Here is a 27,908-nt window from a genome sequence, read left to right as displayed (position 1 = left end):
AAATCGAGAAGACAGATGGAAAGTGGATGGCAGTAATAGACAGTCACTGTGGTTGTCTAGAGTTTAAACAGTTTTAAAAATATAGACCAGACAGAAAAATATGGATAAATTTAAAGAGAATTTTGATGGATTCAGAATAGACTGTCTGCAGTCCATGAATTTATTACCCATGCCAGAATTCATGGTTTACTTCTGTAATTACATATAGACAGCAAGGCACAGCTTATTGGTTTGTAAATAATAAATAGTATATCTTACCAGTTCAACTGAAATTGTAAGAAAGATGAAATGATTGAATTTCTGTCCATTCTAGTGTTCATTTAAATGAAGAATTGAATTAAAGCAACGAAGCTGAAAATATGACAACTGAGCAAAGCTTGCCTTTAGCTGACATCTGAGAGAGGCTGAATAATGTTGGTCGCAGCTGATGGGATTGCTGGAGATATAGCTACAGGTGACTAGGGGCTTGTTTAAAATTTTAGTTTGATTGTTAAAGATTGCCAAGGATACAAGCTCCCTTTTCCAGTTACCCTCAGGTGAGGAGGTGGGAGCAATAAATTAAACCTGTTATAGAAAGGCCTCTCTATTGCTAATGTTGTAAATAATTGGGATCTCTGTTAGTATTTTAGATATTGAGTTTCCCAACAATTGGCAATTTTTTTCATGGGGTCTTGATTTCTAATTCTTATTGAATTCAAATTTCACCTTCTGCTATGGTGGGATTCAAACTGGTATCCCAGAAATTATCTGCATCTCTGGATTAATTGTCAAGCGATAATATTATTAGGCCATTGCCTCTCCCAAAATCATGCTGTCTCTGCTGGTGGTCTCATCAGGATTTTATTTGTATCTGTATTATAGACTGGTATTTCTGTTGATATTAGTTACAGGGCTCTAAGGTTTTTGAGAAGATTTGTAGCTCAGGTTGTGGATGAGGTTGTAGACTTGCTTGCCGAACCAGCGTGTTTGGTTGCAAATGTTTTGTCAGCCTGCTAGGTAACATGTCAGTGCACCTCCAGTCAAGTGTTGGTGTTCTGTCCCGCTTGTTATTTGTATGCCATGGTTTGCTGGGGTGGTTGGCATTACTTCCGGTTTTGTTCATCAATGGTTTGTATATTGGGTCCAGTCAAATGTGTTTGTTGATTGAGTTCTGGTTGGAACGCCAGGCCTCCAGGAATTCCCTAACATGTCTCTGTTTGGCTTGTGCTATTATGGATGTGTTTTCCCAGTTGAATTCATGTCCTTCTTTGTTTGTGTATTTTGAGACCAGTAAGAATTGGTCATGTCTCTTGGTGGCTAATTAGTTTTTGTGTATCCTTATTGTCAGTTTTCTTCCAGTTTGGTCTATGCAATGTTTCTCATAGTCCTTACACCTGAAACACCAACATTCCTGCTCCCCTGATGCTGCCTGGCCGGCTGTGTTCCTCCAGCTCCATACTGTGTTATCTCTGACTCCAGCATCTGCTGTTCTTATCACCTTATTTGCATATCACGTTAGTTTTATTGGTATGGGATCCTTTGTGTTCGTCAGTAGCTGTCACAGGGTGGTTGATAGTTTGTGGGCTATTGTGACGCCTAGGTGTCTGAATACACTTGTGGTGATCTCTGATATACAGTATGGTGACTAAGTGTGTCTGGCCGTATTTTGTGTACTTGTCGTGGTCTGTTGTGGAGGATACCCAAAAAGCGCAATCCGCCGTTACCTCCACGATAGACCACACCTAGGACACAAATCACAGCCAGACACACTAGTCGCCTACTGTAAATCAATGATGACTACAAGACTACTCAGACTCCTAGGTAACAGGGTAGCCCACAAACATCAGCCACCCTGTGACAGCTACTGACAAATGTAAAGGATCCCATACCCACAACTAGTAAAATGACCATAATATACAAAATAACATGTAAAGACTGTGAAAAATATCACATAGCTCAAACTGGAAGAAACTGACAACAAGGATATATGAGTACCAGCTAGCCACTAAGAGATACGACCAATTCTCACTGGTCTCAATATACATGGGCAAAGAAGGACACAAATTTGACTGGGACAACACACCCATAACTGCACAAGCCAAACAGAGACATGCCAGGGAATTCCTGGAGGTCTGGCATTCCAAAGGGAACTCAATCAACGAACACTTTGGACTGGACCGATATACAAACCATTGAAAAACAAAACCGGAAATGATGCCAACTGTCCAAGAAACCGAGGCATATAAATTACAAGTGGGACAGAACACCAATGCTTTACCGGAGGTGCACTAATGATGTTACCTAGCAGGGTAATGACACGTTAACAACAAAGCACACTGGCTCAGTGAGCAAGTCAATAACTTCATACAGTGCTCTTTTTGCTGTGTCATAGTCAGGGTACAATTTCTTGATATTAAAGATAGTGTCCTCATTGTGGAATTATTGGCAGGGCTCCCTTTGCTCCTTCATTTAGGTTCCTATCTGCTCATATTAAAGGCAGTGCTATTTCTGCTGCTATTGTAAGTAGTGCTCTCTCTGCTGGTTCTATAGACAGACCACCCTCTGATATTAGAGATCGTGCTCTCGCTGCTGTTATTATGAACAGGCTGCTCTGCTGGCGTAATGGATAGCGTTCTGCAAATGTTATACAAATTCTGTATCTGGTATTATAGAAAGTACACTCCCTGATAGTGTTCTGAATAGATGTCTTTCTCTTGGTGTTATGAACAGGGTGATCTTAATCATATTATACACAGAGTCTCCTCAGATATTATTATGTACAGGGCTGTTCCTGCCTATACTACAGACAGAGCTGTTCTCCTGGTTTTACAGATTGGGCACTCTCTGCCTAGTCATGTAGATACGGCTCTTTGTGCTGGACTAATACAAAATCATCTCTGCTGATATCATAAACAATGCTCTTTCTCCTGCTGTTGTCGGCATGGCATTCTTTGTTGGAATTATAAATAGGTCTTCCTCAGCAGTTATAACCAGTATCTACTGGTGGCAGTGATCTGTTCCTTCTCTACTGGCATATTATATCCAAATCTCTCTTTCGTGGTATTATGCAATGTTCTATCTGCGGGCAAAATAGGTAGTTTATTTCTGCTGTGATCTTAGATAATGCGCTGTCTACCGATATTATATAGAGTAACCTCTCTGCTGGTATTTCACACAGGCGCTGGATCTCTGAGCATTTTGACATTCTCCTGTCTTTTCCTTCTACTGAGTACATTGTTTCTACTTAATCATCCAATGTTAACTTGAATGCCTTAATCAAGCCTACCTCCACCACATTTGCAGGCAGTGTGTTGTGTGCCCTATTCACTACTTGCTTTTTTTTTTGAAAACCCTCTGCTATCTTTTCACCAAGGTAAACAGTCCCAAATTCTCAATCTTTCCGGTTTTCTCTCACAGTCCAAAGATGTGCAGGCTAGGTGGATCGGCCATGCTAAATTGCCCGTAGTGTTCAGGGGTGTATGGGTTATAGGGGGGTGAGTCTGGGTGGGATGCTTCAAGAGATGGTGTGGACTTGTTGGGCCAAAGGGCCTGTTTCCACACTGTAGGGAATCTAATCTTTCCTTATAATTGTAAACAAATTTTGTATCATCAGCAAACATTGAAATTGACTGCTGCATGCTAAGAACCAGGACATTAATATCTATCAGGAAAAACAAGGCTTCCAGTGCTTAACCTTGGGAAACTCCATGTCAAACCTTCCTTCACCTAGCCATTGCTGTTACTATCTGCTTACTATCACTCAACCAATTTTGGATCCATGTCACCACGCTCCATTTTACTCCATAACCTATCCTCACTTTCTTCACAAGTCCATCGTGTGGCTCTGAATCAAATGCTTTTTTTTAAGTCCATGCATATCACATCAACAGTGTTATCCTCATTGAGCCTTTCTGTAACCTCTGCAAAAGACTAAGTTAGTTAAACATAACTCCTTTAAAAATCCATGCTGCCTGTTCCCAATTCACCCAACTTTTTTTCCATGTGATTACAAACTGTATCCCGAATAATTCTTTCTAGAAGTTCCCCCACCACTGGAATTGAACCGCCCTGTAATTGCTGAGGTGATGCTTTCAAAATGTTTTGAACAAGAGCAAAGTATCTGTAATTCTTCAGTCCTCCGGCACAACTTCCCAGTCGAGGGAAGAATGAGAGATTATAGCCAATGCCTATACAATCTCCACTTCTTTCAATATCCTTGTTTTCATCTCATCAAGTTCTGGTGTCTTGTGACAGAGCCGCCTCCTCAGTCACCATGTCCTGGGTGGCAATTCCCTCTTTGGTAAAGACAGATGCAAATTATTCATGTAAAACCTCAGTGGTGTACTGCATCGGTCTGTAAATCCCCTTTCTGGTCCCAAATTGATTCAACTCTTCTTTTAACCAATTTTAAAATATTTAAATACCTACAGAACACTTTGGGACAAGCTTTATGTTGGCTTCCAATCTTTTCTGGTAATTCCTCTTTGCTTTTTCATCTCGCCTCTGCGGTACTAAATACCAATGTCGGACTGGCCACTTTAACTGGCATACCACCTGCTCAAGAGAGAGATAAAGAAAACATTCACCTCTGTCTTCTCAAACATAGGAATTAAATGAGCAAACTGTGTTAACTGTGGCTTTAAGTCTATGCAAGAAGTATATTCCAGTGATGGAATAGGGTTCCTGATCCTCAGCTCTGTTTTAGTTCAAACTCCCTTTTTTGCAGCATACCTGAAACAATTTTTCCTCCTCTCTTGTGTTTGACTCTACTTGTTTTTCTTAAGCAGAATTTAGAATTCTCCAATTTTAATCTGCCTTCTTTATTCTTGTATATTTTCTGGCACAGTCTGGTTAAAATGAACAATTTCATTACCCTGCATTATTACCTTGTTCTAGGTCTTTAACTTTCCAAACCTCCTTTCTAATGAATCCTGTCCACAAAGTATTCACTTTAAATCTCTATCTAGAGCCTTTTGATTCCCCAAGAGTCTGGTTCCAGTGAGTTTCAAGTGAAGGCTGTCCTGACCTACATCTCCCCCTTATTCCCCAGCACTGGCACTGATACCCTATAATTGAAAGCCATCCTCCCATCCAGTCCTTGAGCTTCTCATTCTGCGCTCTGATCCTATTCGTCCTATGCCATTTCTCATTGTGGCTGAGACAGTAATCTAGAGATTCACTTTTGTGTTTTTGCTTTTTAATTCTGCTCCTAGCTGCTCAGCAAAACATCTTTCTTAGTTCTTCTTATGCCATTTATATCCATCTGGGCCATGAGACCAGAATCTTCAACTCTCATTTAAAGTTCCTCTCCTGCACCCAAAGATGTCTTTAACCCTTATATCAGATAGGCAATGCAACTTGCTCACCTACAGGATACACTGTTTATCCATTAATGAGACTGTTCCTTTTGACACCTTGCCCTGAATGGAATAGTTTGCCTAACCATAACCACCATGGTGCAGTTTGCTTGTGCTTCCTGGAGCCCCTGTTCTCGTCTGCAGACACCGCAAGAATGTTGAACAATTGAAGGCTCATGCTTCCCCAATGCTACCTTCTGGATATACATAGCTGCGTCTTCTACAGTCACACTCTTCTGTTCCTGATACCTGAGTAAATCAGAAACCCAAGGAACATGACTGCTTTCTGAATCAAAGATAATGGGAACTGCAGATGCTGGAGATTCCAAGATAATAAAATGTGAGGCTGGATGAACACAGCAGGCCAAGCAGCATCTCAGGAGCACAAAAGCTGACGTTTCGGGCCTAGACCCTTCATCAGAGAGGGGGATGGGGGGAGGGAACTGGAATAAATAGGGAGAGAGGGGGAGGCGGACCGAAGATGGAGAGTAAAGAAGATAGGTGGAGAAGGTGTGGGTGGGGAGGTAGGGAGGGGATAGGTCAGTCCAGGGAAGACGGACAGGTCAAGGAGGTGGGATGAGGTTAGTAGGTAGCTGGGGGTGCGGCTTGGGGTGGGAGGAAGGGATGGGTGAGAGGAAGAACCGGTTAGGGAGGCAGAGACAGGTTGGACTGGTTTTGGGATGCAGTGGGTGGGGGGGAAGAGCTGGGCTGGTTGTGTGGTGCAGTGGGGGGAGGGGATGAACTGGGCTGGTTTAGGGATGCAGTGGGGGAAGGGGAGATTTTGAAACTGGTGAAGTCCACATTGATACCATATGGCTGCAGGGTTCCCAGGCGGAATATGAGTTGCTGTTCCTGCAACCTTCGGGTGGCATCATTGTGGCAGTGCAGGAGGCCCATGATGGACATGTCATCAAGAGAATGGGAGGGGGAGTGGAAATGGTTTGCGACTGGGAGGTGCAGTTGTTTGTTGCGAACTGAGCGGAGGTGTTCTGCAAAGCGGTCCCCAAGCCTCCGCTTGGTTTCCCCAATGTAGAGAAAGCCGCACCGGGTACAGTGGATGCAGTATACCACATTGGCAGATGTGCAGGTGAACCTCTGCTTAATGTGGAATGTCATCTTGGGGCCTGGGATGGGGGTGAGGGAGGAGGTGTGGGGACAAGTGTAGCATTTCCTGCGGTTGCAGGGGAAGGTGCCGGGTGTGGTGGGGTTGGAGGGCAGTGTGGAGCGAACAAGGGAGTCACGGAGAGAGTGGTCTCTCCGGAAAGCAGACAGGGGTGGGGATGGAAAAATGTCTTGGGTGGTGGGGTCGGATTGTAAATGGCGGAAGTGTCGGAGGATAATGCGTTGTATCCGGAGGTTGGTAGGGTGGTGTGTGAGAACGAGGGGGATCCTCTTGGGGCGGTTGTGGCGGGGGCGGGGTGTGAGGGATGTGTCGCGGGAAATGCGGGAGACGCGGTCAAGGGCGTTCTCAATCACCGTGGGGGGGAAGTTGCGGTCCTTAAAGAACTTGGACATCTGGGATGTGCGGGAGTGGAATGTCTTGTCGTGGGAGCAGATGCGGCGGAGGCGGAGGAATTGGGAATAGGGGATGGAATTTTTGCAGGAGGGTGGGTGGGAGGAGGTGTATTCTAGGTAGCTGTGGGAGTCGGTGGGCTTGAAATGGACATCAGTTACAAGCTGGTTGCCTGAGATGGAGACTGAGAGGTCCAGGAAGGTGAGGGATGTGCTGGAGATGGCCCAGGTGAACTGAAGGTTGGGGTGGAAGGTGTTGGTGAAGTGGATGAACTGTTCGAGCTCCTCTGGGGAGCAAGAGGCGGCGCCGATACAGTCATCAATGTACCGGAGGAAGAGGTGGGGTTTGGGGCCTGTGTAGGTGCGGAAGATGGACTGTTCCACGTAACCTACAAAGAGGCAGGCATAGCTGGGGCCCATGCAGGTGCCCATGGCCACCCCCTTAGTCTGTAGGAAGTGGGAGGAGTCAAAAGAGAAGTTGTTGAGTGTGAGGACGAGTTCCGCTAGGCGGATGAGAGTGTCGGTGGAGGGGGCCTGGTCGGGCCTGCGGGACAGGAAGAAGCGGAGGGCCTTGAGGCCATCTCCATGCGGAATGCAGGTGTACAGGGACTGGACGTCCATGGTGAATATGAGGTGTTGGGGGCCAGGGAATTGGAAGTCCTGGAGGAGGTGGAGGGCGTGGGTGGTGTCACGGACATAGGTGGGGAGTTCCTGGACCAAAGGGGAGAAAATGGAGTCCAGATAGGTGGAGATGAGTTCGGTGGGGCAGGAGCAGGCTGAGACGATGGGTCGACCAGGGCAGGCAGGTTTGTGGATTTTGGGAAGGAGATAGAAACGGGCCATGCGGGGTTGGGGAACAATGAGGTTGGAGGCTGTGGGTGGGAGGTCCCCTGAGGTGATGAGGTCATGAATGGTGTTGGAGATGATGGTTTGGTGCTCGGGTGTGGGGTCATGATCGAGGAGGCGTTAGGAGGTGGTGTCGGAGAGTTGGCGTCTGGCCTCGGCGATGTAGAGGTCAGTACGCCATACTACCACTGCGCCACCCTTGTCTGCGGGTTTGATGGTGAGGTTGGGGTTGGAGCGGAGGGAGCGGAGGGCTGCCCGTTCTGCGGGGGAGAGGTTGGAGTGGGTGAGAGGGGTGGAGAGGTTGAGGCGGTTAATGTCTCGACGGCAGTTGGAGATGAAGAGGTCGAGGGAGGGTAGGAGGCCTGGGGGTGGTGTCCAGGAGGAGGACTTGTGTTGGAAGCGGGTGAAGGGGTCAGTGGAAGGAGGGTTGGGTTCCCGGTTGAAGAAGTAGGCATGCAGGCGAAGACGGCGGAAAAACTGCTCTGTGTCCGACCGTGACTGGTATTCGTTGATGTGTGGTTGTAGGGGGACAAAGGTGAGCCCCTTGCTCAGGACTGACCGTTCGTCCTCAGTCAGTGGGAGGTCTGGGGGGATGGTGAAGATTCGGCAGGGCTCAGGGTGGCTGTCTCCTCTGGGGTTGCAGGCTGTGGAGGTTGTGGGCGGAGCGATGATGTCGTCGGCCGTGGGCGGGGTTCCGTCGGCCGTGGGCGGGGTTCCGTCGGCCGTGGGCGGGGTTCCGTCGGCGTCGACCGTGGGCGGGGTTCCGTCGGCGTCGACCGTGGGCGGGGTTCCGTCGGCGTCGACCGTGGGCGGGGTTCCGTCGGCGGTGGGAGGATCGGGGTGGGCGGCAGCAGCTGAGGTGAGGGTGGTGTGTGGGCTGTAGTACCTGGACGTGGAGGTGGTGACTGCAGCAGCGGTTCCGGAAGTTCTGTGGCCGGCGGAGGCCGATGTGACGTCATCGGTGGGGTCTCCGGCCGTGTCCTCATGGTCAATGGCGGCGGGTGCATGGTGGGGGAGGGGCAGGGACAGAGTCGGGATTTGGGAGGCGCAGGAATCCTCTTGTGGGTGGCAGGGGCCCGTGAGTTGGTTGTACTTACGATTTTTGGTGTCCAGTAAAGCTGAGTGGAACTGGGTGTTCAGTCTGTGGATCCTGCGGAGGATAAAAAACAGCAGGGGTCCTTTGCAGGTCTGGGAGAGGGAGGCTCTGAGCTGGGGCTGGCTGGATTGCAGTGCCTGGAGGTGCCGGCGCATGGCTGCGAGTGTCTGTTTCAGGAGTCGCAGGGAGAAACGCTTCTGAAGGGTCTGAATATTCTGGGTGTAGAGGTGGTCACGGTTGGGGCCAAATTGGGAAGGCTGAAATGTGGACTGTAGTCCCTTGGGGATGATCTGGTTCCGTAGGCAGGTGCTGAGAAAGGTGATGTGGCTGTGGTACCTGGTTTGCTTCAGGACATGGTCGAGCAGTCCGAATCAAACTGTTCATGCCTGAGGGAATGTGTATAATCACATCTCTTGTTGCCTGATGCTGTTCATAGGGACAGAGAATGTGACTATTCATTGTTGTGCCTGTCCCTGACTAATACCAGTATGTTTCATACTGTGCACCTGATGGACTGTCTGCCAAAGCAACTGTTTCTTGCATCAAGTTTGGTATTTGCAAAACAATTTAGTAAATGTAGTGCTGAACCTGTTAAAAATCAATTCCTTCCTCTGTGCAATGCTATATTCATTCTGAAATATTACTATGCCCATCTATCTTCTCCATCTTGAATCTGAATGATTTGATTTGTATGATTTTATTGTCACAGCATTTTACTGTAAGAATACAGTAAAATACAGTTAAAAGCTTTCATTTGTCACCATAATTTGGTGCCATTTGAATAATATTTAGAAAAGGCAAAAGAAAAGAAAGATGTAGCTGAAAGTGAATCCATCAGTCCTGAGCCAGCTCCTCACTATAAACTGTGCCTATGTTGCCATCCCTCTTCCACTGCCCTACTGGACCCAACCAACAGCTAAGTCATTGATCCTCAGGCGCCCTCTTTCGTCGCTGGCCCTACCTCGCTGATGCTGCCGCCGCCTCCACTGTATTGGCTGCCCATTCTGATACTGGATCCTGTGCTCGTGCCGGAAAAGTATGTAATGGCTCACCCTCCTCCACACTGAGCTCACTCTGCTCCATGTTCAGACCACTTGAGGTCTGCACTGGGCCCTTTCGTGCCACCAATGCTGTCCGACATTGAGACAAGAGATAAGCAAAGGTGTCGAGCAAAAATAAACAAGAAAAGAGGGGAATAAAAGGAAATAAGGAAAAGAAAAGCTGGAGCAGACAAACTCTGGCTCAGGAGCCCTACTCCGCCATCTTGTTCAGTATTTTCACCTAGTGTTATTCACCTCCTGGAGATGTCCACTGGTTTCTGCCTTCATGATCCATATTGCTATGTACTGCCCCCAACTGATCTGAACAATGAAAACACATTACACAAAGAGGTGAAAACAGCAGGTACTTATCAGAACAACCAGGAAATATTGTATATAGAAAACTCAGGAATCAGTTGAAGTCATTTTATCCTCCTGGGATCCACAAATAGATAATGTGCATCTTAACTCCCATTATTGTGCATCATTCTGAATCCTTTTATTATCCCATTTAACAAAAGGATGCCAATCATAAGGTTTCAAATGGCCCAGCATTCTCTATGTTTCATATTCTCTATGAGAAAGCAAGACTTCATTTCCACAAAGACTGTGCGGTGGTCACTCTTACTGATATTGTCATGGACAGATGCAACTGCAGCTGGTAAATTGGTGATGTTGAGGTCAAATATGATTTTCCCTTTTGTTGCATCTTTAGTGGGTGATGAGGAAAGTAATGTCCTTTAGGATCCGATCTCCTGTGTGCCATTCACAGCTGTCACAACTTTGTATTTCACTGTCAGTGTGGCTCAGCAATGAGTGGACAATGGCACTCGCCCTGTTGAACTGTGGCAGATCATTCACCCTTTGATGAAAGTGGAGTTTTCCGTGGGCCCCTACTGGCAGTGGCCTCAGCTACCAACTCCATCCAGGCTGCTGTAGTTTGGTGAGAGTGTCTTCTGCTGACATCCATGGGATGAAGCACCACCTGCCTTTCTTGAGATGGAGGAGGAGCTTGAGCAAGGCATCTCCGAACTTTGGAGCAATCAGTGCCTTAGTTGAGACATCGCTGGCAGTGGCTATGGTCTTCCCCCAGGTTCAAACACATCGCATCAGAGCAACACAGTACTCAACAGTCACACGCAATGATTGCCTGCAATATGGTTAAGTTAGAGATACACTAAATAGCATATCAAGTCTATGCCTGCTCTCTGTAGAACATTCCATTCTTCTGCTCTATCTCCATGAACCTGCAAGTTCGTGTTCCTCGTGACCCCTTCTATTTCCTTTTGAAATGTTTGTCATCTCCACTTTCACATACATTGTGAGTATTGTGTTCCACATCAATACCACTTGGTGTGTTAAAACATTTTCCACACATTCACCTTTGACAGTTCCTGACTGAACCCCTAAATCTATGTTCCCAAGCCCTTACGCTATCGAATAAGAAGAATAATTCTACTTTGTTTACTACTTTGTCATTTTGTCATTTCACTTCTATCAAATTGCTTACACTCCACTGTCCCAGATTCTCCCACTGAGCCTTGTTGCTAAAATTCTTCATCCCAGGAACGTTCTGGTAAATCTCCTTTGCACCTTCTCAAGGCCCCTCACACCCTTCCTAACATACTGAGACCAGAATTGGACACAAATTCTATTTGTGGTCAAACCAAATCTTTCAGCCTAACTTATCTGCTTTTGTAACAATATCTGTCTTAGCGAACCTCAGGTTCCCATAGGATTAGTTAATCACACTCTCAATGTGTCCTGTTATCTTCAATGATCGATGCACATGATCTCCCAGGTCACCTGACACTGCAGATTCTTTAGAACTGAACCATTCCATCGATGTTGCCCCTTCCCGTCCCTCTGCTAAAGTGAATCACTTCTCACTTCAGTGTTAAACTTTACCTGCCTCTTGTCTGCCCATACTGCTTGTCTATTGATATTCTAATACAGGTGATTTAATCGTTTATACTGTGTGCATCCAAACATCCTCCAAGTTGTATAATATGAACAGCAAGTTTTGAAATTTGACTCTGTATTCTAATACCCAAGCCCCTATATATATATATAAATCATTGTGGTCCCAGTGCTGCCTTGGAGAATATCACTGTCTACTGTACTATAGCCTTGAAAACAAACAGCTAATATGACTCCTTCCCTTGAGCTAATTTTTATCAAATTTGACACTGGCACTTCTCTTCCATGAGCCTCAATCCAGTTAACTGGTCTTCTGTGTGGTACTTTGTCAAGCACTTTCCTCAAAGCCTGAAAGACAACATTCACTGCATTCTCTTCATCAGTCATTGCATTGACCTCAGTAGGAAATTGAATCAGAGTAGTCAAATACAATTGGCCTTTTACAAACCCTGCTGATTTTCCTTAATAACTTTAGCATCTCCAAATGCTTGTTGACTTTTTCTAACACTCATTATGAATTCCAAAACATTATGCAACACTGATGTTGAACTAACAGGCTTACAGTTGCTAGGGACATCTTTCCTTTTAAAAATTTACGTCACCTAGAATTGGCTGATCTTTTGGTACCTCTCCTGTATTGAGGGAAGTTAGGAAGATCAAGACAAGTCCTTTCTCTATATCCAGAACTTCTTCCAGCAACTGGGATGTGGTATTGGACTAAGTGATATATCTATGGTTGGTGTAGCCAGTCTTTCAACTACTTCCCCCCTTTCAATTTTCACACTGTGTCGCTCTGCTCCCTCTAATTTTGCTGATATTTTGTCAAATTCCTCCTCAGTAAAACAATGTTCATTGAGTATTTTAACATTTCTCTGTGCTTTGTCCCTAATAGGATCGAGTAATTCACAGGATGGTAAATGATTTTCAGGCTTGCTTTTAAGTTGTCTGCCATTCTTCTCAAGGGATTATATTTATCCTTTCCTCACTGAAGGTGTTTACCTGGCCTGTATCATATACATTTTTTGGTTTGACTTTTTTAGTGTTCCATTGGCTCAGTACTTTTACATTTAAACACCTAGTTTAGCCCACTCTGGTGAAACTTATCATCCGTGCCAGCAACATCTGAGCGCTGATCTTCAATCACTACTGTGTGTACTTTCACAATATCTGGACACAACTCCTCTGCTGATCTATACCTGCCAATAGCCCAATAAATTAGCTTTTAGGTCCTTGCCTTCCAATCAGGATATGACTTGGTCTCAGTCTGAAACATCTCTACACTACCTTCTTGACTATTTTATAGACTATTTCAGTTAGCTATCCATTTCTGTCTTTAGAAAGTATTTTCAAATATTAATGGTACCTTGATGCTGCTCCATTGGAACTTTGCTCCTACTCCCTTGTTCTTTTTACATAACTCTGCTCATAGACAGGGAAATTGTAATTTACAATTTACAACAGGGAAATGAATGATCCTGTGGAGAGGCAATGGTCTAATGGTATTACCGCTCAACTATTAACCCAGAGACCTTGGTAATGTTCTGAGGACCTAGGTTTGAATCTTGCCATGGAAACTGATGGAATTTGTATTCAATCAATGTCTGAAATTAGGACTACTAATGATAACTGTGAAACCATTGCTGATTGTCAGGAAAATCCCTTCTGGTTCACTAACGTCCTTTAGGGAAGGGAACTACCATCCTTACCTGGTCTAGCCTATGTGTGACTCCAGACCCAAAGAAATGTGATTGACTCTTGACTGCCATCTCGGAAATTAGGAACAGGCAATGAATGCTGTCTAGCTAGCAATGCCCTCATCCTGCGTGTGAATTAAAAAAAAACATTGTTCAATATGTAGGTCAATACCCAATTATGCTTACACTTATATTCACTCTTCTCAACAAACACTTGGTATGCTTTCTCAGATCTTTCACATCAATACCTACTAAGGTCCAGTGCCTGGACAGACAGATAGTCAGATATCTAGGGAGTTAGATATTTAGATGCATGGGCAATTGGATATCTACATTGTTATGATTCTGCAGGAGGAGACCATGGATGTTGTATCAAGTCCTACAACTCCATGGACAATGCCAAAAGTGTACAGAGATAGTAGGAACTGCAGATGCTGGAGAATCTGAGATAACAAAGTATAGAGCTGGATGAAGAGAGCTGGTGGAAGCAGAGTCATTAGTGACATTTAAGCGACTGCTGGACATGCACATGGACAGCAGTGAATTGAGGGGAATGTAGGTTAGGTTATTTTAGTTTTGGATTAGGATTATTCCACAGCACAACATCATGGGCCGAAGGGCCTGTACTGTGCTGTATTTTTCTATGTTCTATGTTCTATGAACACAGCAGCATCAGAGGAGCAGGAAGGATGACGTTTTGGCCCAGACACCCATCAAAATATTCACTGAGTTCTATAAAAGAGAGACAGTCTGGAGTAAAAGAAATATCCTCAGGCTTCTTTAATGAATGCAAATATAATTAATTTATTTTAAACAAGGCATTCTTTAGCAATTGTTAAATTAGTTAACAACTAAACTACTATTCAGATTAACCTTATATCCCCTTATTCTTAACTGCTTGCATACATTCACAAATGCGACTGCAGAGATATTATGGGTTTGAAAAAATAGGCAAAAAAGGAATAACAGCCCTGTGGTTCACAGGTATGAATTCAGAAGACAGAAAGTCATTTTTGCATTCCTTTCTTTTTGGTGATTAAATCCAATTGCTGACGGTTGCAGAATCTTCAGACCTGATTTCAGATTCAGCAAAGACGTCTGATAATTGAAAATGTTATCGGATTTCACATATCCTTCATTGAGATCTTTCAGTTGGTTTTACTCTCAGTCTCTAACTAATTAAAAAAGTGGGTGAGGGATGTTAGTTATTAGTTGAAATGGAACATTGGAAAATTACCTAAACAGCACTGTCATGGCCTAATAGAGAGAGGTTTTGGAGACATGTGACTTGCTGTTGTATTTCATGCCTGTGAAACTCAGAAATGGGAGCTGGCATTACTTAGGACCCCTGGCCTACTCAAGGTAAATATGGAAAGTACATGGTGAATCTGTGGAACTAGGTAGAGCCAAATTTGTGTGGAGACTGAAATGAAAGCCTACGATTGTTTAAGATATGTACTGGCGGTATCACCTATTGAAAGTGAAAATTCACTGTAATTTGAGTCACCTAATGCTTGTTAATTTGTGTTTCACATGTCTTAGCTCAGGTGTTTAAGTAAAAACCATAAAAAGTGATGGTAATTTCTTAATTTTAGGGATCATTCAGAAAACTTGGTAAATTTGCTTAAAGAGTTCATGGGTTCATGGTGAGATCATCTTGAGTTTTTGTTTACTCCCAGTTTCCTAACTGTTCCTTGGCAAGAATTGAGATAATGACAGGGCTTGATTTGACACCAATAGAAGTATTCATGTTTGTATCTCAATTTCCCAAATAACACCTAATGATTTGATCAGTATATTTAGGCAGCATTTAACTTCACTGATCATACAGATGTAAACAATTCTTTTTAAAAATGGATTCACAGATACCATGAGAATTGATACTGCTTAGTATGGGTCTCAGTTGAAGAGAAAGAAATACCTAATAGACTTGCTGACCTGCAAATCCTGCCTCTTTGTTGATATAGAAGGAGTGGGATTTGGGAGTATGAAGGCTTTAATAAGCCTTCATGCATGAGGTCAAAGCACTGTCTGATAGGATGCAGGCATGGCAAGGAAGCCAATGTTCCAGGTCTGTCATCTAACCCATGGAGGCAGATAATTCATTACATGGGCTACACCATAAACAACTACAGTAAATATCTCTAAGATAACAAAGTGTGGAGATGGATGAACACAGCAGGCCCAGCAGCATCTTAGGAGCACAAAAGCTGACGTTTCGGGCCTGGCCCCTTCATCAGAGAGGGGGATGGGAAGAGGGTTCTGAAATAAATAGGGAGAGAGGGGGAGGCAGACCAAAGATGGAGAGAAAAGAAGATAGGTGGAGAGGAGAATATAGGTGGGGAGGTAGGGAGGGGATAGGTCAGTCCAGGGAGCACAGACAGGTCAAGGAGGCGGGATGAGATTAGTAGGTAGGAAATGGAGGTGCGGTTTGAGGTGGAAGGAGGGGATAGGTGAGAGGGAGAACAGGTTAGGGAGGCGGGCACAAGGTGGGCTAGATTAGGGAAGCAGTGGGGGGAGGGGTCGAGCTGGGCTGGTTTTGGCATGCAGTGGGGGAAGGGGAGATTTTGAAGCGTGTGAAGTCCACATTGATACCATTGGGCTGCAGGGCTCCCACGTGGAATATGAGTTGCTGTTCCTGCAACCTTCGGGTGGCATCATTGTGGCACTGCAAGAGGCCCATGATGGACATGTCATCTAAGGAATGGGAGGGGGGAGTTAAAATGGTTCGCGACTGGGAGATGCAATTGTTTATTGCGAACCGAGCAGAGGTGTTCTGCAAAGCGGTTCCCAAGCCTCCGCTGAACATCTGCTTAATATGGAAAGTCATCTTGGGGCCTGGAATGGGGGTGAGGGAGGATGTATGGGGGCAAGTGTTCACCTACACATCTGCCAATGCGATATACTGTATACACTGTACCCGGTGTGGCCCCTTCTACATTGGGGAAACCAAACGGAGGCTTGGGGACTGCTTTGCAGAACACCTCCGCTCGGTTAGCAATAAATAACTGCACCTCCCAGTCGCGAACCACTTTTAAAAGAAGATTTTCAGTTCCGACTGATGCAAAATGCCTGTTTAGTTCATTGACTGTTTCCTTATTTTCCAATGTTAATTCCCCAGACTCATTTTCCATACGACAAGCATGCAATTTGTGAACTTTTTTCATTTTTAGTTAACTGCAGAAACTCTTACTATCTAATTATATATTTCTAGCTAGCTTTTCAACATACTCATGGTTTTTTTTAGTCATTCTTTGCTCTTTATGAATTCTGCCCAAGTTGTGATTTGCTGCCCATTGGTGTCAATTAAATGTTTTTCTTTAAGCTAGATGCTATATTTAATGTTTTAGCCAGCTGTGATCATAGGACCATAAGATGTAGGAGCAGAATTAGGTCTGCTCCAGGATTTGATCATGACTGATATGTTTCTCAAACCCACGTTCCTGCCATTTCCCTGTAACCCTTAATCTTCCTACCATTCAAGACTCTATCTATGTCTGTCTTAAATTCATGCAATGAGTTGGCCTCCATAGCCCCTGCAATGATGAGTTCCACAGATTCACCATTCTCAAAGGTTTTCTTCCCCCTAAAGACCATCAGTGAACCAGATAATTTTTTTTTACAACACTTGTTCCATGGACATTATTAGGCTAGATATTAATTGCAGATTTTTAAATTTAATTTAAAATTCACCACCAGTAGTGGTGAGGTTTGAATCTACAGTAACCTACATGAGAACATTAAGGTGGACCTCTGGATTACTAGCCCAGTGACACTATTACTACACTACTGCCTCCCCTGAGAGGATGGGCCGTCCCCTTAGAATTTTCCTTCTCTGTTGGAATGTATCCATTCTGTGAATTCTGAAGTATCCCCTTAAATTTCTGCTACTGCATCTATCCTGACCTATCCCTGAACCTAATTTTCCTGCTCATTTTATCTGGCTCTGCTTTCATGCCCTCATAATTAACCCACCGTTCTCTCCCTCAGACTGAATGCCAAATTGAATCATGTTATGATTGCTGCTATCTCGAGTTGCCTTTATTATGGGGTTATTAATTAAGCCTTGAACAATACTGGATCTAGTTTTGCCTGTTCTCTGGTTGACCCAGAAAGTGCAAACAAACTACTTCTTTCTATGAAAACATTCTGTTTTAGGCTATGTTGGTCCATCTGACTTTTTTCATTCTCTATGTAGATCAAAATTCCCCATTGTTATTGTTGTACCTTTCCAACAAGTTTACCTAATTTTACCTTTATTTTTATTCTAGTCTGTTATGAGGTGACCATTAAGAGTCTTGTACAACAATTCCAGAAATCACTTTTTGACTTTATCATTTATCTTCTGCACCCAAAATGCTTCGACATCTTGGTTACATGAACTTACATCTTAACTGTCTATTTTGCTAACATAACCACCTCTGCACCTTTCCTCGGTTCCCAGCCTTCTCAAATGTCATGTACCCAGGGGGATGGGGTTAGATTAGTTCACAGGCCGTTGCAACATTGAGGGCTGAAGGGCCTGTTCTGCACTGTAATGTTCTATGTTGTACCCTTCAATATTCAGGTTCAAATTTTTGTCATCCTGCAGCCATTCTCATACGTATACAACCTATCAGATTGGACTTATTCATTTCTATTTACACAGTCAGTTCCCAGATATCTTCCTGCCTGATACAGTGCAGGTTTGGTCACAGTAAATCACTAACCTCAGAGCAGATGGTTGCGAAGAAGATTAGAATCCCTACGGTGTGGAAACAGGCCCTTTGGCCCAAAAAATCCACACCAACACTTGGAGCATCCACCCAGACCCATCCCCCTACAACTCATCTAAGCTACATGGACACTATGGACAATTTAGCATAGCCCATCTACCTAGCCTGCACATTTTTGGACTGTGGGAGGAAACCCACACAGACACGGGGCACATATGCAAACACCACACAAACAGTCATCCAAGGGTGGAATAGAACCCGGGTTCCTAGCACTGTGAGGCAGCAGTGCTAACCACTGAGCCACCGTGCCACCCCAAGTGGACAGAAATTTGTCATTTACATTCAGCAGTGATATTGATGCATGCTCTTAAGGAGGGGGTTCTAGGATATTGACTCAGTGAAACTAAAGGAGTGGTGATGTATTTCCATGTCAGGATGGTGATGGCTTGGAAGGGAGCCTGCAGGTGGTAGTGTTCCCATTATCTGCTGCCCTTGTCCTTCTAGCTGGAAATAGTCATGAACTAGGAAGGTACTGTTGAAGGATCTTTGGTGCATTTCTACAGTGTGTCTTGTAGATAATATATAGTGCTTCTTCCTATTCAAGTACTTAACCAAATGTTCGTTCATGCCTTACCAACTTAATAGAATTCCTTGAGGATGTGACAAAGCTGATTGATGAGGGAAAGGCTGTAGATGTCACATACATGGGCTTCAGTAAGGTGTTTGATAAGGTTCCCCATGGCAGGCTGATGGAGAAAGTGAAGCTGCATGGGGTCCAAAGTGTGCTAGCTAGATAGATAAAAAACTGGCTAGGCAACAGGAAATAGAGAGTAGTAGTAGAAGGGAGTTTCTCAAATTGGAGACCCGTGACTAGTGGTGTTCCACAGGGATCAGTGCTGGGACCACTGTTGTTTGTGATATACGGAAATGATTTGGAGGAAGGTGTAGGTGGTCTGATCAGCAAGTTTGTAGATGATACTAAGATTGCTGGAGTAGCAGATAGTGAAGGGGACTGTCAGAGATTACAGCAGAATATGGATCGATTGGAGAGTTGGGCAGATAAATGGCAGATGGAGTTCAATCCGGGCAAATGCGAGGTGATGCATTTTGGAAGATCTAATTCAAGGGCGAACTATACAGTAAATGGAAAAGTCCCAGGGAAAATTGATGAACTGAGAGATCTGGGGGTTCAGGTCCATTGTTCCCTGAAGGTGGCAACGCAGGTCAATAGGGTGGCCAAGAAGGCATGCGGCATGCTTTCCTTCATCGGACGTGGTATTGAGTACAAGAGTTGGCAGGTCATGTTACAGTTGTATAAGACGTTGGTTCGGCCACATTTAGACTGCTGTGTACAGTTCTGGTTGCCACATTACCAAAAGGATGTGGGCGCTTTGGAGAGGGTGCAGAGGAGGTTCACCAGGATGTTGCCTGGTATGGAAGGTGCTAGCTATGAAGAGAGGTTGAGTAGATTAGGATTATTTTCATTAGAAAGACGGAGATTGAGGGGGGACCTGATTGAGGTCTGCAAAATCATGAGGGGTATAGACAGGGTGGATAGCAAGAAGCTTTTTCCCAGAGTGGGGGATTCAATTACTAGGGGTCATGAGTTCAAAGTGAGTGGAGGAAAGTTTAAGGGAGATATGTGTGGAAAGTTCAATACGCAGAGGGTGTTGGGTGCCTGGAACGCGTTGCCAGCAGAAGTGGTAGACGCAGACAGGTTAGCGTCTTTTAAGATATATCTGGACAGGTACATAGATGGGCGGGGAGAAAATAGACACAGACCCTTAGAAAATAGATCACAGGTTAGACAGAAGATCTTGATCGGCACAGGCTTGGAGGGCCGAAGGGCCTGTTCTTGTGCTGTAATTTTCTTTGTTCTTTGTTCTTTGTTTTTTAAACATTGTAACAATACCTATCACTGCCTCTTGCAATTCAATCTATACACTAGCCACTCGCTGTGTAAAAATATTTCCCTCGTGTCCTTCTTAAATCTTTCTTCTTTCACCTTAAAAATATGCTCCATCGTCTTGAAATCCCCCACCCTAGGGAAAAGACAACTGCCTTCACCTTACTTATGCCCCACGCAATTTTATAAATATCTATAAGGTCATTCCTCAATCTCCTACGATCCAATGAAAAAAGGCACAGTTTATATAGCCTATTATTGTAACTTCACCCCTCTGTTTCCAGAAACATCCTGGTAAATATTTTTTGAATCCTCTCCAGTTTAATGACGTCATTCCTGTAACAGAGTGACCAGAACTGCATATAGTAGTCCAGAAGAGGCTTTGCCAATGTCCTGTATACCCTCAACAGGATATCCAAACTCCTATACTCTGAAGTCTGAACATTGAAGGCAATCATGCTGAACAAAATTTGAAAGAAGTGCTGATGTTGTAAATCAGGAACAAAAATAAAGTTGCTGGAAAAGCTCAGCAGGCCTGGCAGCATCTGTGAAGGAAAAAATAGGATTTCATGTCTTCCTCAGAAGCGTGCTGAATTCCTTTTTAATCACATTTTCAAACTATGATTCAAATTTCAAAGAATTACATATCTGAAACCCTATGTCTCTCTGTTCTACAATACTACCCAGAACCCTGCCATTGTATAAGTCCTGCCTTTGCTTGCTTTACCAACATGCAATACCTCACATTTGTCCAAATGAAACTTCATCTGTCACTCCTTAGTTCATTGACCCAATTGATCAACATCTCTTTGTAATCTTAGATAATGTTGGTCACTGTCTAATATACTGTGAATTTTAGTATCATCTGCAAACTTACTAAGTAAGCCTCCTATGGTCTTGTCCAAATAATTTGGATAAATGATAAACAAAAGTGGAGTCAGTACTGATCCCTGTGGAACACCACTGGTAACAGGCCTCTGGTCCGAAAAGCAACTCTCCACCACCATCCTTTCTCTACAACTGTAAAGCCAATTTTGCATCAAAGTGGCAAGCTCATCCTCAATCCCATGTGATCTAACTTTACTCATTAGCCTACTGTGCGAAACCTTATCAAAGACTTACAATGAAAGCAAACAAAATCTACAGCATTGCCAGCATCAATTTTTGTTTGTTAATTCCTCAAAAAAATCAATCAAGTTCTTCAGACACTATTTCCTTTGCACAAAACCCCGCTAAGGATCCCTAATTATTCTGTGACTCTCTAAATACATATAAATCCTACCTTTCAGAATCACTTCCAACAACTTACCCACCACTGATGTCAGACTCACAGGTCTATAGTTACCAGGTTTTTCCTTACAGCCTTTCTCAAATAAAGGCATAACATTAGCCACTATCCAGTCCCCCAGCATCTCACGTGTGGTTATAAATTAGACAAAACAAAAAAAAACCTCTAGCATAGAAACATAGAAATATAGATCATTACAGCACAGTACAGGCCCTTCGGCCCTCGATGTTGTGCCGACCTGTCATACCGATCTCAAGCCCATCTAACCTACACTATTCCATGTACGTCTATATGCTTGTCCAATGACGACTTAAATGTACCTAAAGTTGGCGAATCTACTACCGTTGCAGGCAAAGCGTTCCATTCCCTTACTACTCTCTGAGTAAAGAAACTACCTCTGACATCTGTCCTATATCTTTCACCCCTCGATTTAAAGCTATGCCCCCTCATGCTCGCCGTCACGATCCTAGGAAAAAGGCTCTCCCTATCCACCCTATCTAACCCTCTGATTATTTTATATGTTTCAAATAAGTCACCTCTCAACCTTCCTCTCTGTAATGAAAACAGCCTCAAGTCGCTCAGCCTTTCCTCGTAAGACCTTCCCTCCATACCAGGCAACATCCTACTAAATTTCCTCTGCACCCTTTCCAAAGCTTCCACATCCTTTTTATAATGTGGTGACCAGAACTGTACACAATACTCCAAGTGCGGCCGCACCAGAGTTTTGTACAGCTTCACCATAACCGCTTGATTCCGGAACTCGATCCCTCTATTAATAAAAGCTAAAACACTGTATGCCTTCTTAACAGCCCTGTCAACCTGGGTGGCAACTTTCAAGGATCTGTGTACAGGACACCGAGATCTCTCTGCTCATCTACACTGCTAAGAATCTTACCATTAGCTGTGTACTTTGCCTTCCAGTTACTCCTACCAAAGTGCATCACCTCACACTTGTCTGCATTAAACTCCATTTGCCACCTCTCAGCCCAGCTCTGCGGCTTATCTATATCTCTCAGAACCTACAGCATCCTTCGCCACTTTCCACAACTCCACTGACCTTAGGGTCATCTGCAAATTTACTAACCCATCCTTCTATGCCCTCATCCAAGTCATTTATAAAAATGACAAACAGCAATGGACCCAACACCGACCCTTGCGGTACACCACTAGTAACTAGCCAAGCTTTCTTCAATAGCATCTAGAAGGACAAAGGCAGCAGAGACATAGGAAACCCCCCAGCTTCCAGTGTGTCTCTGTGCCACACACCTTCACCAAGCCTTCCTCATTGCTGAGTCAAAGTTACTGCCTAATCATTGCTGCAAGAGTACTTTCTTCGAATGGATAACAGCAGTTCAAGACTAAAGCTCAACACAGCACCTTCTCCAGAGATTTTAGGAACGGACGGTAAATACTTAAAACAACCACAACCCACAATCAAAAAAAAAGGCTGTGAGGTGATCAGCTTTATTATTTGTTTTCCTGCTAGTCAGGGCAATGATGACTTCCTTCAAACTCTGCGCAGAACGGATGAATCATTTTGCAAGTGGGAGGGACAGAAATTGAAAGCAAACTTCGTGCCTAGTTTAAGCAAAAACATGATGAAAAATTGTCAGAAATAAAAGCGTAAGGTTATGCGAAACAGCTGACAAAGTCTCTGAGCTAAAGCAAGATCTAAAAGAAAACATGTTGATAAACAAGATCAATAGGGAGGTCATCAGTTCAGAAACCAACATGAAATTGAGACTTCTATTGGATCTACTTTAGGAGCTCATTTGTCAAATATCCTCATGAACATTTACTTTCCAGCCTATCTTTGTATCATTGGAAAATGTAGTAAATGTACTTTCATTCTCTCTTATCCAAGTCATTGATATAGATCATCCCAGGCTAAGCACTTCCTCTTCTGTAATGTGAATTGTTTTCAAAACATTTATATTTATTTCCCTGAGTTCTGAAGCCTCCATTTCTTTGTCCACAGTAAAAAACTGATGCAAACATTCATTTAATATCTCTCCCATCTCCTGAGGTTCAACACAAATGGTTCATTTTATTTCACAGTCAATCATAATCCCTCGGATTTCAATAGTGGACAATTCGGTGATGGTCATGCCATTAAATACCAGTGAGTGGTAGTTAGAAAATGACTTTTGCATATGGTCAATGCATGGCATTTATGTGGCACAAATGTCGCTTGCCACTTATGGCCCAAACTTGGGTATTGTCCAGATCTTGCTGCTTTTGTATATGGGCTATATCAGTATCTGAGGAGTCACAAATGGTACTGAAAACTGGGTATCATTAGCAAACATCCCCACTTCTGACTTTATGATGGGGGGGGATGGTCATTGATGAAGCAGCTGAAGTTGGTTGGGCATAGGATACTACCCTGAAAAACTCTTGCGGTGAAGTCTTGGAGATGAGATAACTGACCTGCAGTCATAGTCATCTTTCTATGTGCCAAGTATGACTCCAAACGGCACGGAGATTGCCTCTTGACACTGATTGATTCCACTTTTGCTTGGGCTCCTTTATCCCAATGACCCCTTTCTTGACTTTTACTGATGACCAAGAGGGGACTGATGAAGTTGCATTGGATTTTTCCCGTTTTTATGTACAGGACATACCTGGCAATTTTCTAAATTTTCAGAGGTGTCAATGTTGTAAATGTATTGGAAAAGCTTGGTTGGAGTTGCAGCCCGTTCTGGGCTACAAATCTTCAGTGCTATTGCTGCAATATTACTAAGGCCCATAGCCTTTAGAGTGTATCCAACATGGAGTATGTTGAATTTGCAGAATATTAACACCAATGATGCTGGGGACCTTTGAAGGATCCTGAGATGGATCATCGATTTCGCACTTTGCCGGCTCAGCCTTATCTTTTGCACTGATGTGCTAGGGTCTTAATAGTTGAATGTATAGATATTTGTGGAATGTCCTCCTTCAGTTTAATTATCCAAGGCCATTCATGACAGGATGTGGTAGGACTGCAAAGATTAGCTCTGATCCATTGGTCGTGGAATTGCTTAGTTCTGTCTATTATATGTTGTTTACCCTGTCTCGCATGCAAGTATTCATGCATGGTAGCTTCAGCAGGTTGTGACACCATTGGTGCTCTTCCCGGCATGCTGTCTGGAATTCTCCAATGAAGCAGGTTTGATACCCTGGTTTGATGGTAAAAGTTGCGTGAAGGATTTGTCGGGCCATGAGGCTGCACATTGTTCTCGAGTATGATTCTTCTGCTGATGAACTGCAGCACCTCATTGATACCCAATTTTGGAGTATTTAATATGTGGGCTGAGAGGTGGCAAATGGAGTTTAATGTGGACAAGTGTGAGGTGATGCACTTTGGTAGGAGTAACCGGAAGGCAAAGTACTGTGCTAATGGTAAGATTCTTGGTAGTGTAGATGAGCAGAGAGATCTCGGTGTCCATGTGCACAGATCCTTGAAAGTTGCCACCCAGGTTGACAGGGCTGTTAAGAAGGCATACAGTGTTTTAGTTTTTATTCATAGAGGGATCGAGTTCCTGAACCAAGAGGTCATGCTGCAGCTGTACAAAACTCTGGTGCGCCGCACTTGGAGTATTGCGTACAGTTCTGGTCACCGCATTATAAGAAGGATGTGGAAGCTTTGGAAAGAGTGCAGAGGAGATTTACTAGGATGTTGCCTGGTATGGAGGGAAGGTCTTACGAGGAAAGGCTAAGGGACTTGAGGCTGTTTTCGTTAGAGAGAAGAAGGTTGAGAGGTGACTTAATTGAAACGTATAAAATAATCCGAGGGTTAGACAGGGTGTATAGGGAGAGCCTTTTTCCTCGGATGGTGATGGCGAGCATGAGGGGGCATAGCTTTAAATTGAGGGGTGAAAGATATAGGACAGATGTCAGAGGTAGTTTCTTTACTCAGAGAGTAGTAAGGGAATGGAACGCTTTGCCTGCAACGGTAGTAGATTCGCCAACTTTAGGTACACTTAAGTCGTCATTGGATAAGCATATGGACGTACATGGAATAGTGTAGGTTAGATGGGCTTGAGATCGGTATGACAGGTCGGCACAACATCAAGGGCCGAAGGGCCTGTACTGTGCTGTAATGTTCTATGTTCTATGTTCAATATTAGTACAATTACACAGTGAAGGATATTATCAATTAGAAAGTGGAACTTCACCTCCACAAGGACTGTGTTGTAATCTCTTTGGGATTCATCATTTGAGGTATCGTGGAGGAAAGCACATGATAACCTGCAGGTGATTCTTGGGTCTATGTTTGATCCGATGTCAAGAGATTCCACAAGGTCCAGAGTCAAGCTTGAGTAATCTCAGGCAACTGCCTCCGGACTGAATACCACAGTGCTTTCACCTCAGCTGGATCTGTCCTGCCAATGGGACAGGACATATTCTGGGATGGTGGTGTCTGGGACATTGCCTTTAAGGTATGATTCTAAGAATGATAGAGGCTGTTCCTTGACTAGCCTGTGAGACAGCTTTCCCAGTTTTGGCACCAGCCACCTAATATCAGTCACCAGGACAATGTAGGTTCATAGTGCTGAGTTTACTGTAATTTTTTGTCGGGTAGTCAGTTTTATTGTGTTGTTCAGATTTTGTAACAATTTGATAGAACTAATTAGGTTGCTAGTCCATTTCAGAGGGTAGGCAATCATATAGAACATAGAACATAGAACAATACAGCACAGAACAGGCCCTTCAGCCCTCGATGTTGCGCCGACCTGTGAACTAATCTAAGCTCCCCGCCACACTATCCCATCATTATCCATATGCTTATCCAAGGATTGTTTAAATGTCCCTAATATAGTGGTGGTTCTAGGATCACACATAGGCCAGGCCAGGCTGGGTTGTCAGTTTATCATCTGAAAGAAAACACAGCATCCTGAAACTGCAGCACTCAGTCAATACTGATCCTCTGCTGGTGCAGCGTGCCCTCAGCACCAACTGTTCACCAGTGTGGCATGTTATCAATGCTGACAATGTCGCATTCCTACTGTCCTCATTTTTTGACAGCGCAGTACTCCCTTATTACTTCCTACATATGACTTATTAAACTGGAGTCCTTTCTGGGATCTGAGATAACAAAATGTGGAGCTGGATGAACACAGGCCAAGCAGCTTCTTAGGAGCACAAAAGCTGACATTTCGGGCCTACACCCTCTCTCCTTTCTGGGATCTGATTTGTCCGGCTGTGCCGTGAGCTGGGATCATTGCATCGACAATGTTTCAAGTTCTTTTATAGATCCTAGTTGCTGTGTTACCACACAGGTATAGAGCTTTGGATAACACACAAAAAAAACCTGCAAGGATGGTAACAGAACTGTAAAGTTTCCTTTCTTTGGGTACAGCAAAAGTAGAAAACTGCCATCTGGGATAGTCACCAGAAAAATGGAGCACTGAACTTGGACAAAATTCCCTCAGCCAGAGAGTGGACAGAGGAGTCTTTACGGCAAACTGTAGACATAGGTTTGAAGGAGCAGCTAGATAAGCAAATAAGGGAAAAAGATCTTGAGTTTCAATGGTAGATTTAGATGAAGAAAGATTGAGTAAGCCCAAGTGGAATGTGAATTCGAGCACCGAATCATTACTTGTCTGTTAATTAAGTAGGTGGTCACCATGAAGTAGGAACTGGCTTAAGCCCGTATCAATAGGCACAAATTAAAATTAAAATTGAAACTGCTGTCTAAGTAGCAGTATGCTATAATGAGTAATCATGTAAATAAATAGAAAAGATTAGTACAATGGTTCACCAACTTACTTTTTGGAACAGAACCATGTTGGATTGTCCATTGTACACATTTATATTCTGGGTAATTCTGTGTGCTATTTAGACTGAGACTGGTTCGTAACAGTTAAATAGAGAACATTGCTTGTTGTGGTCGATTATGTAAAAACAGTGAATGATCCATTCCTTTAGGCATGATTAAGGGCTACTTTATTGGAAGCAGAGCAGTTCCTCAGGGTTCGTCAGTACCCTTTTCAGTGATTAATATTGAAATTTCAACAACAGCAGCAACAGCAATAGCAACTTAAGTATGCGTTGTGCTTTCAACATAATAGTCCTGTAAACTTCCTTAGGATGTTTCATTATAGGGTATGATAGAAAGCACAGTCAAAGAGATATTTTCAACATCTGAAATGAAGAAAGAAAGATAGAGATGTGAAGAGGAGTAAAAAGACAATTCCAGAACCTATGGCCTAGGCAGTTGACCACAACCAGACATTGGAGCAGATATAATTCAGAACATGCAGGAGAATTAGAGGAAGAGATCTTGGAGAGTTGGAGGTGATTACAGTGGTAGGGAAGGTCAAAGCCATGAGGGCTGTGGAAACAAGGAGGAGAATTTTAAAATAAAGATATTATTTGACCGGGTCCCAGGGTAGGTTTGTGCCATTTAATACTTTCCTATCATTAAGATCACGTTCTAAAGTTAGAGTTAGGGCGGTCCAGGAGAACAATGATAATCAAAGGAGAGCAGTTGTCTGGAACTTTTGCTGTACCTGCCCATGACCTCTCCCACCTGTATCACCAAGGTTCCATGGATGCTATGGGTTATTA

The 27,908-nt window shown here is 43.8% G+C and overlaps 1 protein-coding gene across 6 annotated transcripts in view; it reads left to right on the top strand.

Annotated features, from left to right (window-relative positions):
* LOC125458709 (gamma-aminobutyric acid receptor subunit alpha-3-like) overlaps positions 1 to 27,908 on the top strand; it is a 287,238-nt gene that overhangs the window by 89,481 nt on the left and 169,849 nt on the right. Inside the window, exon 1 of one of the 6 annotated variants that reach the window (XM_059651520.1) lies at positions 8,553 to 8,655. The exons of the other annotated variants lie outside the window; for them this stretch is intronic. The gene's annotated coding sequence lies outside the window, so the exon portion shown is untranslated. Of the gene's footprint in view, positions 1 to 8,552; positions 8,656 to 27,908 lie in introns of those variants that run through there. 6 annotated transcript variants of the gene reach the window in all.

The sequence above is a fragment of the Stegostoma tigrinum genome, chromosome 15 (assembly GCF_030684315.1).
Source record: "Stegostoma tigrinum isolate sSteTig4 chromosome 15, sSteTig4.hap1, whole genome shotgun sequence".
Taxonomy (NCBI): Eukaryota; Metazoa; Chordata; class Chondrichthyes; order Orectolobiformes; family Stegostomatidae; genus Stegostoma; species Stegostoma tigrinum.
Note: the sequence above shows the minus strand (reverse complement) of the source record. Positions and strands in the feature narration are given on the sequence as shown.